This window comes from Argiope bruennichi, chromosome 10 (assembly GCF_947563725.1).
Source record: "Argiope bruennichi chromosome 10, qqArgBrue1.1, whole genome shotgun sequence".
Classification (NCBI taxonomy): domain Eukaryota; kingdom Metazoa; phylum Arthropoda; class Arachnida; order Araneae; family Araneidae; genus Argiope; species Argiope bruennichi.
In genome coordinates, this window is record NC_079160.1 from 38,083,033 (window position 1) to 38,102,949 (window position 19,917).

Consider the following 19,917-nt stretch of genomic DNA (forward strand, 5'->3'; position numbering starts at 1 on the left):
ATGATGTTAAGTAATAAATTTTTGATCGTAAAATGAATATCAATTCATGAATAATTATTATTTTACCTTAGCGTAACTTCAATTAGTTTTCTTGACTAGATTTATCAACGATTTTTACTTGACTAGATTTATCAACTAGTTTAAAGGATTACTTTTCTCAATCCTTTAAACTGGAACCTTAACAATATATTTTTTATTATTCAGAAATATATATTTATATGAATCCATTCAGAACATATTTGAGTCTAATTTGCAATAATATATTTTAACATAATTTAATCAGAGTCAAATTGGAGACCTGTCGTGTTAACTGTAATGATTTGTGGTCTCGAGGCAGAAACGATTTTTCTTTCATTTCATTGATGGATAAAGAATCATATCAATTTTAGAGCTTCCTTGAAATAATATTTACATACCAATAAATTAACATTGATTTAAAATAATATTTACAGTTTAATTGAACCTAAAACGTAAAAAAGTAACAGAAAATTCTCTAAAGTTTAATAATAAATCCATAAAAATATAATATATTTCCTTTTTTTTTTCTTCGTAGAGAAAAGGTTAACATTCAAACGTAGTTTCGATTTTTGTTTTTTTACCTTTTATTTCAAAACAGCAAGGACAATAAAAAGTACTCTTATATTCATCTTACCAATTTTAAGTTTATGTCGATTTTAAGTTTAGAAACTGTCAACGTCAAAATCACAATCAATTTACAAGAATCAATGTGCATTTTGGTTCTTGGTACATTTTCTGTTGCCTTCATTAGGAGATGGACGGTTTTTAATATATATTATAGAATTATAATCCTAATTTTATATTAATTCTTTTTAAAATGCAATGACTGATAATTTTACGATTTACATACAAGTGCATTGAAATCAATCATACAAGCGATCATATAAAGGCCACGTACAAATTATAACATATAAAAATTACTGAAAGCTACATGCTTAAATTTAAAATGACTGAAAAGTTACAATACCTGTTGCATTTATAGAAACACCAACGCTCTTCTGTGGATGTAGATGGAGATAAAAATACGTAGCATAAACATCTACAAAGAAACAAACTAACATATAGAGAACTCTTACTTAACTAGCGACAATCGAATTTTATACTTTTCGTCAATTTAATGTGCATCACTCATATTTACATTTATTTTTGAAAACAAAATTATGTTATATATATTTTACAAATTATTGCAGCCTACATATTTCAATACTAGCACCGAGTGATATATAAAATATGAACAATTTTCATTTTTCAGTCAATTTGCTATAAGCATATAGAGCATAAATCTATATAGGTTAACAGAACATAAATCTATATGATATAAATGAAAGTAAAACGGCAATTTCAATCGTTTTCCTTCGAATTTTGCAAAAAATGCTATGAAATATAAGCATATTCCTTGCTATTGTATTAAATAGTTATTTTCTTTTAAATTAAAAAGCATGTTTACATTGAATATGTTAAGTATAGTTACAAAACAACAATATGTTAACAAATAAGATTCATTTAGTTAATTGAATTTAAAATAAAGAAGATGTGTTTAATTTTTTAGATGTTGAAAAATATTTCATAAATTTATAAATTGTTCTGAGGTTTTTTGTTCCTTAAAAATTGTTTGATAGTTTAATTAACTGTTTTTAAAAGTAGATTGAGAATGAAACTCGATATTGAAGATGATTACCTTCATATTCCAAACTGTAGACGTATGTTTCTGTACTCACAACGTTAGTATCATTCTTTAAAAATTATTCATAATTCGCAGGAAAAATTAGCTTCCGGATGCTATTGAAAATCGTTTGGGATAATCTGTAATTTTAATCTTATCTATAAGAGATATTAAAATCCTTTTTGTGATTTTCTCATCTTGATTTTTTTAAAAGTTGCATATGATAGAAAACTTTGCATATTATAATATTTTACATAAAAGAATTTCTTGCATTGAAAATAAATTTCAAGTGATAAGAGAATTTTTTCCATATTTTGCCTGTTAGATTTTTATGAGTAGTAAATATATTTATATTTTATCGTGTTTGGTATCCACATTACATATCTCTGAACAGCTAATTTGGTATAAGATCACTTTTTATTATAAATACCTTTATATGCTCCAAGTGCATTAAAATTTACACAAAAATGTTACTTTAAAAGCAAAATTTTAATGAGTTTTCGGTGGTAATTAAATAAATATTTAATTTTCATTTTGACATGAAAATAATTTTATTCTGATTAATTTTTAGTTTATTAGGAAGTTTAAAAATAATAATCATTTGGAATTTCAGTAAATCATTCTCTTGATAAGACTACTTTCATTTACAAATAACAAATGCTAATTGCTTATTATGTTAAAAACATAAAATTATAAGCAATGCAATTCTAATTAAACTTCGGGGTAGCCATCGCAATTTGAAAGATGCCCACGAAACTGAAAAGAGATGCATAAAGATTATCGTGAACAATCATACAAGGATTTATTCATTTAAAAATATGTAATACAATACCAAAATTGATTTAAATCCAGCTAGTTTTTATGTTTCAATTAGAAATTCCATATAGTCCGAAATTAAAATATATATATATATATATTAAAAATTAATCTGATTTTAATAGTTTTTTATCAGAGATATATTACCACAAAATAAAATTAATTCAAATTTGAGTGATATACGGAATTAAAACGAAAGGAAGAGTAAGACACTAATTAAAAGATTTGCTACAAAATCATAAGTTTCCATTAACTAACAACCGTTTTCTTTTTAACCACAAGAAAGGACATGCGGAGATTTCTTCAACGCAGGCACAATTTTAATCATAATATTTAAATACAGAAGAAAATGATAAGATAAAGCGTTGTTCTGGTAGAGTAAATTTAAACAACAAAATCTGCTTAGAACATTTTTTTTAAGTGACTTTCAAGAATTGTTTCTTCTAGTGCTCTTTCTAGTGTTTTTCTTTCAAGTCACTTTAGGTCAACTGTAAGCTTAATAATAGTCAACTGTACTAGTCAACTGTAATAAAAAGGATGTCATTTAGAGTTAAGAAAAATGATGACAGCATCTTAATCATACAGTTTAAATATAGAAGAAAATAAATGAAGAAGGTTAAAGGGAAAGAACATGATAAAAAGCTTTATGCAGAAGTCTTTGAAGATATATGGACGCCACAAGTTCATAGGCATTGTGCATTGAATACTGGCTTAGAATACCAACCAACATGGACTTCTTAACCAGCAACAGATGATGTATCTCAATGTCAAAAAAAGTAGACACTAATGCCATCTTATAAACAAAACTAAATTTAAACAAATTATTACAAAAAAAATCCTAATATCCCCTGTTGGAGTTTCAAAGCAGAAAATATAGAGAAGAGCTGGTAAAGATGAGTAAATGTAATCTCTTGTAATTGTTTAGACAACCAATTAATCCGGAAAATATTCATTCTATGGGCACGGCAATTGACAATTCTGTTAATGCTTCCGAAACAAGATTATCTTCCTCGTGATGTTACCTCTAGGGGTGTTGTCACGCGTTCTTAATTCAATAACGAATGTCAACAGGGGCCTTGTCGCAGCATCGAGCACGAACCCACCCTTGTTGCACACAAGAACAGAAGGAGTGGCAGGAGGACAAGACCACGACGTTTCAGTCCCACGATAAATCATGCATGATTTACGTTGGCAAGACACAGCCCAGAACTGATAGAACTTACCTTCCTAATTGATTTGAGTTCTAAATCCGGTAATTAGGCACAGCAACGACGAACCCACGGGCGCGGCCTGATCAGCAATTCGGTATGTCTCCAGAACACTGGAAGGGCGCATGCATGCAGACGGTGAAAATCGATGCGAGACAAGGCAAATCTGCAATGATTACAATGGGATTGGTAATAATGCATTGTCTTATGGTGTAGCGTCTGTGAGGTCTGCCGCAATTTAGGGTTTGAGGTGCTCATACTTGTCCAAAGGCCTCTGCAGGGGTTGATTTCGGGGGCTTTGAATAACCGGTGTGTAGTAGGGACATGCGGGTTGACCTTAATGAATAATTTAGATGAATTATGTATATATTGGTGAATTTGTGTCATTGGGAAGAAATAAAAATATATTTTTTATCATTTCTCAAATCTAAATGTCTTTTACGATTCGTGGAAAAAGAAGTATCTCATTATAAATTGAACATAAATCTGAAGAAATAAAACACATTTCCTTTATTATACCTTGTTAAATAGATATGAAATAATAACATTCCTTAATATTTCAGTGGTCGGATTTATTTACAGATTTAGTTAGTTTAGTTTATTTTTTATTTAGGATCAACAATAGTTATTCATAATCCATTTGAATAATTATGATAAAATTTTTCTAAAGAAAATTGAGAATTATAAGAATGTTTTTCTTTTTACATTCTAATTGTAGCAAATTTAATAAAAAAGCGAGAATTATATTAAATATCTAATACTGCAGAGATTGGAAAAATAAGAAAACTAGTTCTTGTCTTAGCATTTAACTGTTATTTTTATCTTTTTCTGCTAATAAAGAAGTGAAAGTATTTTCATCATATATTTCATTCATAAAAGTATTACATTGAGAACTTGAAATAAGGGAATACTGTTGTCTTCAGCTTTCATTCGAAGTTATTCATTTCATAGAATTCATTTTCCCCCCTATAAGTATATTATTTTATTGTTATATATGCATCTTTGGATGCTGTATCTAAATTGAAATAAAAAATATGTGCCTGTAATATTCTTATGATATAATGCATATGGACACAGTAGCGACGTAATTATATATAAAGCATGTGCATCAACAAAACATAGAAATCTAGTGGACGCATTCTTTTATTTGTAAGCACTATTTGTAATTGCTCACAAGAAAACGGGACTTTTAATGAGATATTTTGCTTTATTACATCCACAGCAATTAATAATTGTTCACGTATTATTATAAAAAGGTCGAATTTAGTAAATGTTGCTTAACTTCAAATGCCACATAAAATTAGGTTTTATGTTAAATATCATTTATATGCTATTTGTAGCAGAAAATCTATAGTAAATTTTGAATAAATAAATAAAATTAAAAGAAATTTTCTGTCAACAAATTGCAGATTTTAATTCAAGCAACAAAATAAATATAATACAAAAAAAAAACTTTGAAGATGATGACGCAGTTTTATTTTTATTCATTTTCAATGACTTTTGAAATTATTTTAATTTGAATATTATAATATATTCAAACAAATTAAGATTCATAAGTTTATCTTAATTGATTTCAGATTTAATAAATTCTTAATTTAGGTATTTATTATAATACAAAATAATATAAAGAGTTAAAAGTTGGAAAACTGAAAGATTGCCTGTCTACAGATCAAATTTCTTAAACCACATATAAATCCAGAAATTTTTTCCAAAATTTTTGCCTCTTTAGGATCTCTTGGTATTTGTTAGTAAACATTACCATATTTACCATAGCAAAAATTACCATAATTTCAGACAGCCCAAAAAATTTCCTAAATAAGTATCTTTGATTTATCATTAAATAATACAAGATTTGATTATAGTTCACTCCCGAGTATTCAGTCTAATGTGACGGAAGGAATGGCCAGACAACAAAAATCTCGGATAGGCCAGAGTTTTATGAATTCATTTCTTTGCTCACCAATACCAGAAGACTAAGTTTTTATATCAAAACTTACTATTATAATCCGTATTTTCTCGCTTCTTGTTAAGTACTAAGCCATCCATTTATCTCAATGTGAACACATCCGAGGCCGGTGAATCAATCATAGAAGCAGTTACCGGTAATGTGCCGAATTAAAAAAGAAGGCTCTGTATTGGTAGTTTATGCATGTTTATACTGCAGTGCACGTTTCAAGAATTTATTAGAGAAAAAGTAATTTAAAGGATATAAATTATTCATATTTTAACATAAATTATATAATGTCCATCTTAAATGCAGGAAACATAAACAAAACAGCAACGTAAATCGTTGGCTTTATTCTTAAGAAAATTGGCTCAAACTGATTTTATTTGTAACTGATAAAGGATTATATAGATATGGCAATGTAACCTTAAGATAAGAGTCAAAACTTACTATTTTTGGGGTTTGAAAAAGTTCTTAACAGATTACATAACAGACGCCTTTCCTTCCTCATTTAATTACGATAAAAGAATATTAGGCCATACAGTAAAGAAGCCGGATAGTCGCGAACAGAATACTCGGTAGTGTACTGTATTTGATATATAATATAAGATAACGAGTTTTTTCTTCCTAGAAAAGCATCCTGAAAAGAAAAATATTATGAAAGTTTGGTTTAGGCAAAGTCGAATTTGAAAAATTTTGAAAGCATTGAAAAACTATTCGTGTGAGAATTTCTAATTTAAAAACTTTTTAAAAATTTTTATGCATTTTCTGCATCAATATTCGTTTTTTCAAAACAAAAAAAAATGATAATAAATTCGTCATCTTTTCTGGTACAAATCCTTCTCGATATTGTTTTAAAAAACTGTTACAAGTTTTACTTCTCTTCAATATTTTATGTGCTGAATATTATATTGAAATATATATTTAATTATTTTAAGGTCTCAAAAAAAAAGTGAGAAAGAGAGAGAATAAAGAAAAACATTTATAATTTTTTTTAAAATCAAGATATATCTCTGAAAAAAAATCAAATTACAATATTTTGTTTACAGTTTAAATATAATCAAATATTGTGAATTTACCTATTGGGCATGGTATATAGAAAAACTCACAAATGGATTTAATATTCAATAATGTAAACAATATTTATTGATTCTTTAAACCTTTTTGAACTCGGTTAATAATACTCCTTTGAGTACTTGTATTTTGAAAACGTTTAACTTAACTTACTCTTAGAATCCAAAAGAAATTTATCTTGGAAAACCTTCAAATTTATGTCTATTTTTAAATTTAAAATTTAATTTTAAATTTGAACTACAAACAATAGAGTTTTACTAACCATCTTGTTTATGTTGATACTTTAATATAAATCATATTTATTCCTATAGAAAAAATATTATAATAAATTTATTATTCGAAATAAGCTAAAATACTTTTAAAATATGCAAACTATTTTATTTTAGTGAGTGTAACAAGAAAATTTGTTCTTGTTGTTTCTAATGGCACTTGTCATAGACAAGCCTACTGACTTCAGAAGTCAGTGATTTTAAGCCAAGGGTGCGTCTCTTATTTTCTCAGTAGCGCCATCTAGGGCCAAGAGTACGACTTAGCTACACACACGTCACAACCATTTTTAGGGGGCGGACTTTATTGATGCATTTCACTCATTCACAGATCGTCATTTAGACCTGGATCAGAGAACGATCACCCCTAATCCAGTACCCCCAGCGGTACTTCTCTCGAGATGGAGGACTTTGTGACCACGACAGGTTTATACGTTCGTCAGCAACCACACACATGGGGAGTCTTCGATAGGCGGGATTCAAACTCGCAACCCAAGGGACACGAATCCAACGCCCTACCAACCAGTCTATCCCGGCCATCAGGAATTAAAAATGAGACATTCTATCTAAATTTCTTTTTACATTTTGAAAAAAATTAAAAAATTTTCCTTTTATCTTGAAAGTTAGAAACTACTTTCGTTCATCGAAAAATCTATTTCAATACAATGTTTCGAGATATTCAATTGATGAAAACATATGTGAAGTTTCATTTTGAATCATAAAAGCAAATTATTAACTATGATCTATTAACGATAAAGCATTTATTTGATACTTTAATATCTAAAGTTATTAAGAAGTCTGATTTGAATTTTATGTTATACAAAATTTATACTTTTAAAAAGATTGAAATTATTTAATAGAAATTTATTGTAAATTTACAAAAATTATTTTTAACATTCTTTTTCTCAACATATTTTTATTTTGATTAATATATTTTCAGACACTTACATAGTGACAGCTTTATATATCTACTTAGTATATTCAAGAAAACCGAATATGCACTTTACACGCTTTTTTACTGCAGATTGACGATGCACATTGACACACTACTACAATTTGAGAAGCTAGGTCACACACCAAATATCATAGGTAGTGATGTTTTTGAGTTATCATACATATAAGCATGTCAATACACAGACCGACAGAAAGTAAAATGTATGATTAAATAAAAAATTAAAAAAAAAATTCGTTGTAAGAAATGAATCTATTAGTACACTAAGAAGTATAAAATAATCTCTAATTTAGAAATACGGACAATCGGACAAAAACATGAAAGCATGGTTTGTACTCTAATTTATACTCTATAGCATCTGAGTCAGAATGAAAATCAAAGAAAGTTTCTAAACCTCCATTAAAATTAAAATGCATTATTACTGCTATCAAACTAACTGTACGTACATTAATTTTTACCAAAAAAGTAACAACAATCGAGATTTGCTATTGATTTTTATACTTTTTGTATAATTTCATATTTTCAGTTCAATGTTAACAAGTTTACTTTGTTATTAGAGTTAAAATCAAATCATACAGACGAAAGGAAAATCAGTAAAACTATGCTAAAAATAATAATTATTTGATGACCTTCGGCGATTAGTTATTTATGAAACTGTACGATATATTTGTCCAGATTTTCATCTAAATAAATAAAATATTGAATAGTCAACAAATTTGAAGCGTTATTATAATTTTTATATGATTTACTCCGAATTATAGTGGTTTCTGTCAATTACATTGAATTAGGATAGTTATAAATATTAAAAAATGCTGCATTTAGTTTTTTTTTATGAATAAATAAAAAAAATATAGTAAATAAACAATGTTAGAAAGAAGCGAGTGGTATTGTATGAAACAATGCAATTAAACATTATTGCAAAAATTAATTCTTAAAATGAAACAAACAACTAACTAAAATAATGATGATAACTGTTACTATAACAATGAAATTATATTGTTTGGCCGAAATCAACAATGTTTCTGCCCATTTGGTGAAAAGACACTGACGCTGAAGCATCTTGTGAATTTCACTGCGATTATTTTGATATTTCGTTATTTTATTGCGATTTTTGTACCGAAAAAGCACTTTGGATTGTGATGGCACCCAAACTGCTAAAACGAATTCGGAGAGCATTGTAAGTACACAAAATCTTTCATTATGTTTCGTAAAACTTTTATGTTTAAAAATATTACGGTATTCAAATGATATTATTAACATAAAGTTTTAATTTCTGTCTTAAAAATTGCAAAAATTAAAATGATTGGACAAATATATACTAATTTAAGTAATTATGTTAACGAGTTAATAATCTAATATGACTGTTTGTTATTCTATCTTCTGTTCTTTAAATTCAGTAAACAAACCTTATACTGCTTGTGATTTAAAATTTAACTTCAAATTTGTAGATATACTAATTTTAGCATAAATGACACAGCATAATAAAAGCTTTAATTGTATTCGCTACATAATAACAATAATTACTGTCTAAATACAGGATTTCATTAATTGCTGTCTTATTTCTGGACGTTGTATTAACGTCCAAAAATTGTATTTACGTTGCAATTAAACGTATTGGATTTAAAATAGTGTCTAAATTAGATTATAATAATTTTAATATTGCTTAGATTATAATAGTTTAATTAGATTACAATAAAATATAAGTGAATTAGAATGCACTAATTTTCTTTTTCTTACATTTCAGTGCATCCGTTTTCAAGTCTGCTAAAGCAGAAAAACCATCTGAAACCTTTGACTTTGGTGATGATATTCAAAAGCCTAACGAGGCAGACTTCGACCTTGCAACTGCAAAACAGTATCTGATCATGCTGTATTACTCCATGGAACGGGGGAGGCTCGACCGCGAGAATGAAATTCGCATTGCTTTCGGTGAGCCTCCAATTCCCCGTTCCAAGTATGCTATCTAATTTACGTATTTACAAGGCAGAAAATGAATAAGACTCCAGCAAACGAATCATAATACTTTGTCTAACATCTTAAAACTGAATCATAGCACTGAAGACAATAAAACACTTACGCCTGCATTCAGATTTTAAGTCTTGATTATAACGTAAATTTTTTAAAAAGTTCTTTTCTTCATTCAAATATTTTAAAAGATTCCTCTAGCCGATATATGCTGTGCCTGAACCATCTCTGGATCAATATTTTGAAATAGCCTTTTTTTCAATGAAATAACCAATCCATTATTTCTAAAAAAAAATGAAGAAATATTTCAGGTATGCACATTGCTATTTGTTAAATATCTAATGAATTAAGAGCATTAGAAGAATATCTTTGAATAGCATGGAAAAGAATCACAATACAGAAATGAAGACTAGAATTCTGCAGTTTCATACCATCTTTATATTATTTTAAACAGAAATACCAATTCCTATTGCTATTAACTGTGCTCATAATGGAATGTGAATCAAAATGGATTTCGGACTAAAGAAAATCCAGAAAATTCACCAATAAAAAGTTTATACACTTGTTGAACATAGAGACATGTCAAATTGCTTTGAATCGGAAGTAATTTTACTGCAGACATTGGTTTTAAAAATGTTCCAATGAAGAAAGAAGAATTTAAAAAAAATTGTGTCCTGAAATATAAAAAGTTATAGATCATTTTTAATAAGCAATTCTTTGTCCACTTTACAGTCTGTGACAATTATATAATGCAATGTCTAATAATCCCAATGATTCGGAATTATAAGAAAGAGAATAAAGAATTCATGATAATATTATGATCGTAGAAAATATTATTTAATAAACTTGTCAATAAAATGAGAATTCTAGCAACCCATGGATGATTTGAAGAAAATATATGATGACTCGATTTAAATACAGTAACAAAATTCTGCTGAATCATTCTACGGACTCGAAATAAGATACGAACCTTTAGATAAACATGAAATTAATCAAAAGGATTCTGTATCTGGCAATTGATTAACCGCAAGAAGATAAATTTAATAGGAAGCAACTTAAAATGAAATCAATTGCATTTTTCAGAATTCAAAAGATATTTTTTATATAAGAACTGAAGATGCATTTCCACGCCTCAACTTATCCACACATCCAAGCTTTGGGATTCAGTAAAGCTATCTAATTGTTTTCAGAAGAGATAGTTGTACAATTTAATTAATCTTCAAAAGGAACAATATAACAATTGCATTTCTTATTCCAAAAAACGTTTTATCTGTCACTAAAAAATACTTAAAAAAATAATCCTCTAAAGCTGTCAAATCAAGTAGTGCATATCAATGAACTGCAACCATATTTACAAATAGTTCTAAGTCATGACCAGCAGATGGATTGTATAAGGCATGAGCGAGGGTGGTCCTATGGACCTCCCGGGGCTGTCCCAGAATGTAGTCATCGGGGTGTTTGGTGACAGCCCTCGAGGAACTCTGGTAGCCGACCTCCACGTGGTGTTCCTCGGGCAACGCTGTTATTTTAATTTTAACAGCGGCTGACGGGCTACCGATATTTTTTTAAAAATCAATAGATATTAACCGATAAAAAATAAAAATTAATAGAGAAATTGAATAAATTACTATGTATAAACCAATAGGAGTTGTCCCCCCCCCAAAGTTTCTCCCATGGTCTCTAGTGAAGGTGTTTATCCCAAAGAACCCCTTGCATAGCATTGGCGTACAATAGTTATGAAATATTAAGATTTGGCTTAAATTTAGCATAATCAAAAATCTCTTTTCTTTGGCGATTAATCCCTGACATGAGATTAATACTATCGGAAAACAAATTTGTGTTTTAGACGCGTTTTATGCAGTCGATTGAAACAACAACAACAAAAAAAAAACTGGTAATCACAAAATTAGATGCCAAATTTGAAACATTTAAGTCATTGTGTCCTTGAGTTATATGTCTCTAAAATTACAATCAATAGAGGGACAATTCCTAGTTGGCTTTCGCTCAAAATTTGATCAGTGTCTAGACTGTGGATTTTAATACTTTGTATCGAATTTTATGCATACAGCTTTTCTCATTTTTTGGTTATCACATTAAATTGTATTTGTATATCCAGGCAGGCAGATTTCATCTGGAGGATTTTGCAAAGAATTTGAAAGAAATCTACAAATTCGGTATAAAAATCATATATCAAATTTCTTTCTGCTAACGAAGTCAGCGATTTTAAGCCGAGTGAGCGTCTCTTGTTTTTTCAGTAGCGCCAATTAGGGCCAAGAGTACGACTTAGCTACACAGACGTCACAACTCTTTTTACGGGGCGGACTTCATTCATGCATTTCATTTACTCATCCACATATCGTAATTTAGATCTGAATCAGAGAACGATCACCCCTGATCCAGTACCCCCAGTGGTATTACTCTCGACTTGGAGGACTTTGTGACCACAACAGATTTATACGTGCGCACACACACGGAAAGTTTTCGGCCGGCGGGGTTCGAACTTGCAATCCAAGGGACGCGAATCCAACGCACTACCAACCAGGCTATCAAGGTCCAACAAAATTTAAAATATACAATTTGTCCCTTAAACTTCGTAATTTTTCCTTTAAAGAAATCTTTCTTTAATTAAATCTTCCATAAATAAAAGGTGGGTTGATTCCTGTACTACTTGTCACTTCGGTTCGGTGCCAAAATTTCTCCTATGGTTACGACGAAGACATGGTTGGATGTATTTTCAAGTGAGCAGCTTTATTCTTCAGTTTGAAGAAACGGTTCGTTCTGTCTGCAACTTCAAAATCACAAGGAATAAATCATTTATACGTTATTAAGATAAAAGCTATTAAAGTCTTGAACTAATTGTAATCATATAGACTGACAGCAGAAAAATTTAAAAAGAAACCTTATTTAATTTAAAACATATGATCATTCGTCAGAAGGTATACCCGGTGAGTGCGAGTAAAAGCCATCGATGCATTCTGAGATAAAGCCCTAATTTTTTATTAAAACGCAGAATATCAATTTACAGCAAAAAATTTTAAATAGAAGCCTCGTCTAGACTTATTTTCATAAGACTAATATTTCGCCAGTGGGCATATCGGACAAAGGCAATTAAAAGCTGCTAGTCCGTCGTGAAGTAAAGTCCTGGCTTTTTTAAAAAAAACTTAAAGCCAGTCACCACAGAACCAAACCGTATAAAAAGGGATTACTGTGACTGGCTGTTATGCTCATTAACTATCCAGCTTTTGCTTAAGAAGACAGTGGCCAACAAAGAATTCAAAGAATTTCAGACTGTTGGTAAAAGGCTAGAAATCATTTCCATCAATTTTTTAATGTTTTTAAATTATCAGAGTATTGTAATATTTTGTTAAAATTATCATCATCATAATGAATTTTCCTCTAATTTCATTGAGTTCGACACATTCTGTTATGTAGTGCTGGACTAAGCCTATTTCCCCACATATACAAGTCTTAGCTTTATCGGACACGTTTGGTTCTTGAAAGCATATTTGTTTAGTCTGGGAAAAAATATTTTTCCTTCTTTCTGATATGTAAAAGGTTTTTTGATAGGTTTATGTAATAGATTTTTTGGAAGCTTATTTGTTTAAACTGGGAAAAACGTTTTTCCCTAGAAGTGAAAGACCTACTTATGATCAAAACAATGTGACAATGACTCTTTCTTTTAATATCTACTTTTTGATATGTGAAAGGTTTTTTTGATAGGTGAAGGGTTTTTGAAAGCTTATTTGTTTTATCTGGGTAAAATGTTTTTCGCTGAAAGTGAAAGACATGCTTTTGATCAAAACAATGTGAAATGACTCTTTCTTTTAATATCTACTTTTTGATATGTAAAGGTTTTTTTGGTAAGTAAAAGGTTTTTTTAATGCTTATTTGTTTACTCAGGGAAACACATTTTTCCCTAGAAGTGAAAGACCAGATTACGATTAAAACAATATGACAATGACTCTTTCTTTTAATATCTGCTTTTTGATATGTGAAAGGTTTTTGAAGGCTTATTTGTTTAATCTGGGAAAAATGTTTTTCCCTAGAAGTGAAAGACCTGATTATGATCAAAACAATGTGACAATGACTCTTTTTTTTTTAATATCTACTTTTTGATATGTAATATCTCGAATAATTTCACGCTTTAATATTAATCTGGCGTCCTGCTGTTTCTCATTTCGCAGAAAGACAAATAGGCAGAGATTGCTATTTTCCCATCGAACGATCGAATCTCATCATCATTTAGATCAGCACATATAAAAAAAACACCCCTCCATTTCTATCTTTTTTTTTTCTTCTTGTGATATAAACATAGGTGACAAATCATTGCGGTCGCACAAACATGAAAAAAACAATAAGGTACCCCAACATTCTGAGTAAAACCCATCATCACGAAGATTTCCACACTTGAAAGGTATTTATGGCTCAATTAAAGAACCCATTCATTTGGGACGAAAGGAACAACACCGAAACAGTGAATAAAAGATTGCTGGAAGCGCCCGGGGTGGGCACAGAGTCCTGCACGCGCCATCATGATAATCGTCTGACTCCACCCAAGGGCCTATGGTTGCAGTGACACTCGGGAATTCGGTTCAACAACACCACAGTGAATAAAAATGTAATTACTGATGCCAGATCCCCGCACGTGCCATAAGTTTCCAAGTCGTCTGCCCGGATGAAATCTCATTTGAATGCAAGAAGCGGCATCGTAAGGAACGCGCTCTTTTATTTTAATTTTGATCGTTGCTTTTTTTCTTTTTCTTCTTTTCGATGTGTGTCTAAGGGGACGGTCGCTAAGAGCCTGACGTGTGAGTGACCTATCACGTGACATCTGGCTCGCGCGATTAGTGTCCGGGAGTTATTATGTTTTCGGCACGGACAGGAATGGACTGTGATTGAATTTTTCTTTTTTGGACAAGTTGACGAATAAATGAGAGGGGAAAGAATTGTCATTGAGCTATAGATTTCAAAAACGTTTTAAATTTATCGATGACATTTTTTTTTTTTTTTCACTGCGAACGTACTTGATACAAGGTAAATAAGTGGCTTGCAATAGGGTTGATAACCTGACAGAAAGAAAAGCCCACAGAATTTTAATTTGCTGTCAATTTTTTAAGCAAGTCTTATTAATTATTTTGATGTAGAGTTTATCTTTCAATACATGGGTCTGGAGCAAGATAACGTGACACCTTTTTCGGCAGTAGTATTTTGTCTTCCTGATTTTTTTTAGACATTAATAATTAATTCTATTTTTATCAATATTATTTATTAGCAAACCTTGAGAAAAATTGTCACAATCAATCCCTTCTCTCCCCGCTCCATACATATAAAAAAAGATTCGGCCTTTTGCTGAATTGTTTAGTATTCAGAAAATATATTCAGCTACGTGTATACACAAAAATGAAAAGATTCTTTATTAAAGGACATGTATTTACAATATCTCTTTCTATGCAATATTCAGTGCAAAAATCCATAAATCATTTTTTTTTCTGTTTGTCATTTTCAGTAATTGATACAAATGTACTGTTAGACTTAGTGGCCCTTGAAAAAGCTACAAAAACTTATCTATAAGTAATATAATCCATTGATGTGAAGATTCAAGTTTTGGGACTAATTGATGGATATCGCATTGTTTAGGATCAATCAATGTTTCTTTCAACGATCAAACAAGTAATATATTTTAACGTAAAGTGAGTATATTATGCCAAAATCAATCCAATTAATTCCCATTGATGTCTCATTCATGGCAAGGCATTTTGTATTAGTTGGGGAAAAGGGGGGTGTTGACAACAGAGATAATATTTAAGATTATTAAACATTAATTTTTTTACTAAAAGTTCATCATTTTGAGGATGAATGCGGAAAATCTTGAAGCAAAATTATGTGAGATATATTTTGAAAGCCGTGTTTCCAATCGAGATTTAAGATATTGAATAAAAAATATTTAAGGGACGAAAAAATTAAATAAAAGTTGACAAGCTGATTTACCAATTTCCACTTGATTAAAACTTGATTGATTCTTCCCAATTGATTAAAACAAAAATTTGACTCAAAACTACACTTATCGTCCCAAAATGGCATACCAAATTTACTATATTTTTGAGTTGTCGCGTTTACATATTTATAAAAGTACAGGCGGACATGTGGCAAACCCCTTGTGGATTTGGCTCAAAATTTGATAGATGTTTTTACAATAGATACCAAATCTGTGTACTAAATTTTAAGTATCTAGCTCTCTTCGTTTTGCAGTTATCATGCTGACTTATATTCGAACAGCCAGACAGACAAACAGATTTCCTCTACACGGATGTTGCTGAAAATTTGAGCGAAATCTACAAATTTGGTGTGAGGATCGCATACCAAATTTCATGCATCTAGCTCAATGTGTTTCTTTGTTATCTTTGTCACAGACAGATATTTTCTGAAAATGTATTTTCGAATTCAAGGAGGTATGAAACATGGAGATACATTCAAATTTCGAGTTCGAATTTTTTGACGATTGCAATATTTTCTCTAAATTTTGTATACGGAAAAGTAAAAATGCCAATCGAAGCTTTTTTTAAGAAAGCCTTTCTTGAAGCCAGCCCGAGACAATATATCGCATTGTTCAAAACTAATTTCTTAGAATAAAAGAATAAAAAATTCATAAATAATTAAAAATTGCATTCAACCAAAAAAAATTTTTATTATTCAAAAGCTATTTTTTTAACCTTTAAAACGGTGTTAAAATAATTTTATGTCATAATATGCTTTGATGATATGAAAACACATTAAAATTCTATTTTTTAATTAAACTTTGAGTTAAAAGTTTGAGAAATCCGTTCTTAATGTGCCTCTAATGCCCAAAAAATAACTTCCAAAACTTCATGCTCGTAATTTCAATGGCTTAATGCTAGGCGTTGCTCAGGACAAGACTTTATATATAAAGAGAGATTTTATTGGGAAAAAATTCTATAAGAGTAATAAAAAGAAAAAAAATCATTATAAAATGATAAAACCTAAATCCTGAAAAAAAAATTCTAAAAAAACTTTTTTAAAAAAAAATTTCTTTATAAATATTTAAATACCAGATACAGCAATTCTCTCCCCCCCCCAGTAAAAAAAAAAGCAAAATTAGTTCAACAAATAAAAATGTTCAAATGAATCAAAAAATACCACGAAAGATATCACGATCATTGAAAATTAAAGGCGTCAAGTTAAAATTTCATTATACTAGATTTTAGGCGACTGATTAACGTAATTACATACCGCAATTAATAACAATTCAATATAGTACAGGTGAATACCTATAGAAAGTAGTTCAAGGGAAGTATGGCATAGTACACATTTCGCGCTGCCCCTTCCAGATAATTATTCCAGTATTTAAATAAATGGCAATGCACATTGTTGAAGAAAAAGAGAGGGGTAAAAAACCCGAAAAAGGGAGGGGGTGCAAAAAAGAAAGGGAGGGGAAAAGAGAATCATCAAGCTTTATCTTAATATATGCTGGAACCCTTGGAATAATTCTTAGAATTCTTCCCTTTTGTTGGTTTTCTTTTTTGATACATTCGGTAAAAAAGCCTTTATAACCATGATTTCGAATTGTCGTATTCAAGTTATGGAGAAACAAAACAAAACGCTTTCTTCACTTCACAAGAAAATTAAGTACTTTTTAAGGACCTTTTCTGAAAATTAAGGTGCTTAAAATGGTTTTCAAATTTAAGCACTTTTTAGGCAATTTTCATGACGCTACGCACCCTGGAAAAGTTTCGTCTATTCAAAGTTTTCAATATGCCAATCTTCCAGTTTTGGACTCAAATAAGAAAAGCTTTTTTTAAGGTCCACACATTATAAATACAGCTGAAAGGTAGGTTCTTATTTCAGTAATACATGATGAAAATGCCTAGAAATAATTGGGAGCAATCATTATATTTGATGAGCCTGCAAATTGTGTTCTAAATTATACAGAATTAAAGATATGACGTTATGAATAAAGTTAGAAGCAATAATGAATATAAAAAAAAATCCACCACTTTCCGAAAATCAATGAAAAAAGTCATTAATAATGAAAAAATAATTAACATAGAATTAAAATCTAAAACAATCAGCCAAATGGTGAACCAAATTAACAGAATTATTTTGAAATAAAATTTGAATATTACTTTGCAAGCTCATCTAAATAGAAAGAAATACCAAACAAGTAATTGAAATAAAAGCATTAATTTTAATATCTCTCTATCGTAGTAAATTGTTATAAAATATTGCAATATAGCAAGGATCATTCAATTTTGGAATATTGTTATAAAACCAAAGATATGAACTTATTTGTCAATACTACTTACATCTTTATCAAAGTAGTTAGTATCTGTCAACATGTGACTCGAAACATGTTTTTAAATCGTTTTCGTGAAACCCTTGCTGAGTTCATAGAATTTTTTTTTCTGTACTATATCAACTTTTTCATAAGTTGGACCACAAGGTATAAATTTTAACTGGGGAAATAAAAAGCTACACATTATTATGTCTAGTGATTACGGAGCTTGTGGAATCAATTTGCTGATTCTTTTTTTTGTTCTTTTTTTTTTTTTTTTTTTTTTGTCGTTAAAATTCATGAATAACAGGATGCTATGAAAAAGCACTTTACCATAATGTAAAATCAGGACTTATAAGCTATAATTTAAGTTTTTTTAAATATAAACATAAACTTTTCCAATAATATCTTTTAACTGTTAAACGATAACGATAAATTGATGATCACAGGAAACAGATAGTGAATCATTTACAATGAATTCTTTACATTTTAAAAATATTTTATACAAATATTGTTATTTCTAATAAACTGTTGTCTGAAGATTTTTTTTCCAGTATTTCTGTAACAGGTATTATATTTCGAGAACAACCTTTAATTTTGAAACAAAAATAGATCAAGTTCAAATTACTATCTCATTAAAATCAAATTTATTTTCAGTCAATAATATCAATTAGCTACGGAGTGTTGCCAAACATTTATAAAAGTCGTAAAAACATTTCATAAAAATATGCAAACGATTTCTAGCAAATACATGTTTAATTAAAGCTTTTTTTAAAACGCTTAATCGCAATAGTGTATTCGGTAATAAAACTTCAAGATAGCGATGATTATTTTAGAAGGTATATTGCAATAAGAGTATAGTGATTATCATTAATTTAATTATTACAAAAAAAATCTCCAAGTTCCTATATATATATATATATATAATTAAAGAAATAACAATAGCATTATTTCATTTGATAATAAATAAAAAAAAACATATCACTTTTGCCTAGTATTAAAAGTATAATCTTATTAAACTAACAAAAGATGTATACTTTTATATTATAAGATTAAAGACATTAGTTCGTCCTATTTTTACCCAAAAATGTTCCACTTTGATCTTATTAATACGTCAGCTTAGTGTGGTCCCTTGGTCGAAGCACTAAAAAGTTTTACCCCATTAATATACGGCGTAAGTATACCAAGCCCTTTTAAGGGAATACATATACCCACAATAAAAACTTCACATGTAGTTTGTATACAAGAAAAATTATTGTATCTTTAAATAAGTTGTAAAATGTTCTGATAGCTAGTTCTTTGAATAGATAACTAGTATAACCTATACTCAAAACTCATCCGCTTATTTAGGAATGCTAAAGTTTTTTCTTCTTTTTCTGGCGAATTGTATTAAATAAGGATATAAAACTATCTTAAATTCGAGAGTCCGAGATAATTTACTAGCCACTATGTAAAAGCTCAACAGACAAGAGCAATAAAAGTATAGCAATTATGATCTGTGTCCAAAAATAATACCATTCATTTTACATTCACAGTATTTATTACTTCTAATTTATTAATATGTATCTGTTTTATAGCATCCAGTATCCTAATCATATTATAACTTGGCAAATCAAATAAAAACACATAAAAAAATATGCATATATTCTGCTAAATGAAGTCATCGATAAAATGTAATCACCAATCATTCATGGAAACCGCATGCATAACAACCAGGATA

The 19,917-nt window shown here is 29.4% G+C and overlaps 1 long non-coding RNA gene across 1 annotated transcript in view; it reads right to left on the reverse strand.

Annotated features, from left to right (window-relative positions):
- Positions 1-1,009: 1,009 nt before the first annotated feature.
- The window catches only part of LOC129988913 (uncharacterized), a 106,831-nt gene continuing 87,923 nt past the window's right edge, over positions 1,010-19,917 (reverse strand). Inside the window, exons 4-5 of the long non-coding RNA XR_008785699.1 lie at positions 3,721-3,871; positions 1,010-1,057 (exon numbers count right to left, since the gene is read on the reverse strand). This is a non-coding gene — a long non-coding RNA (uncharacterized LOC129988913). The remainder of the gene's footprint in view (positions 1,058-3,720; positions 3,872-19,917) is intronic.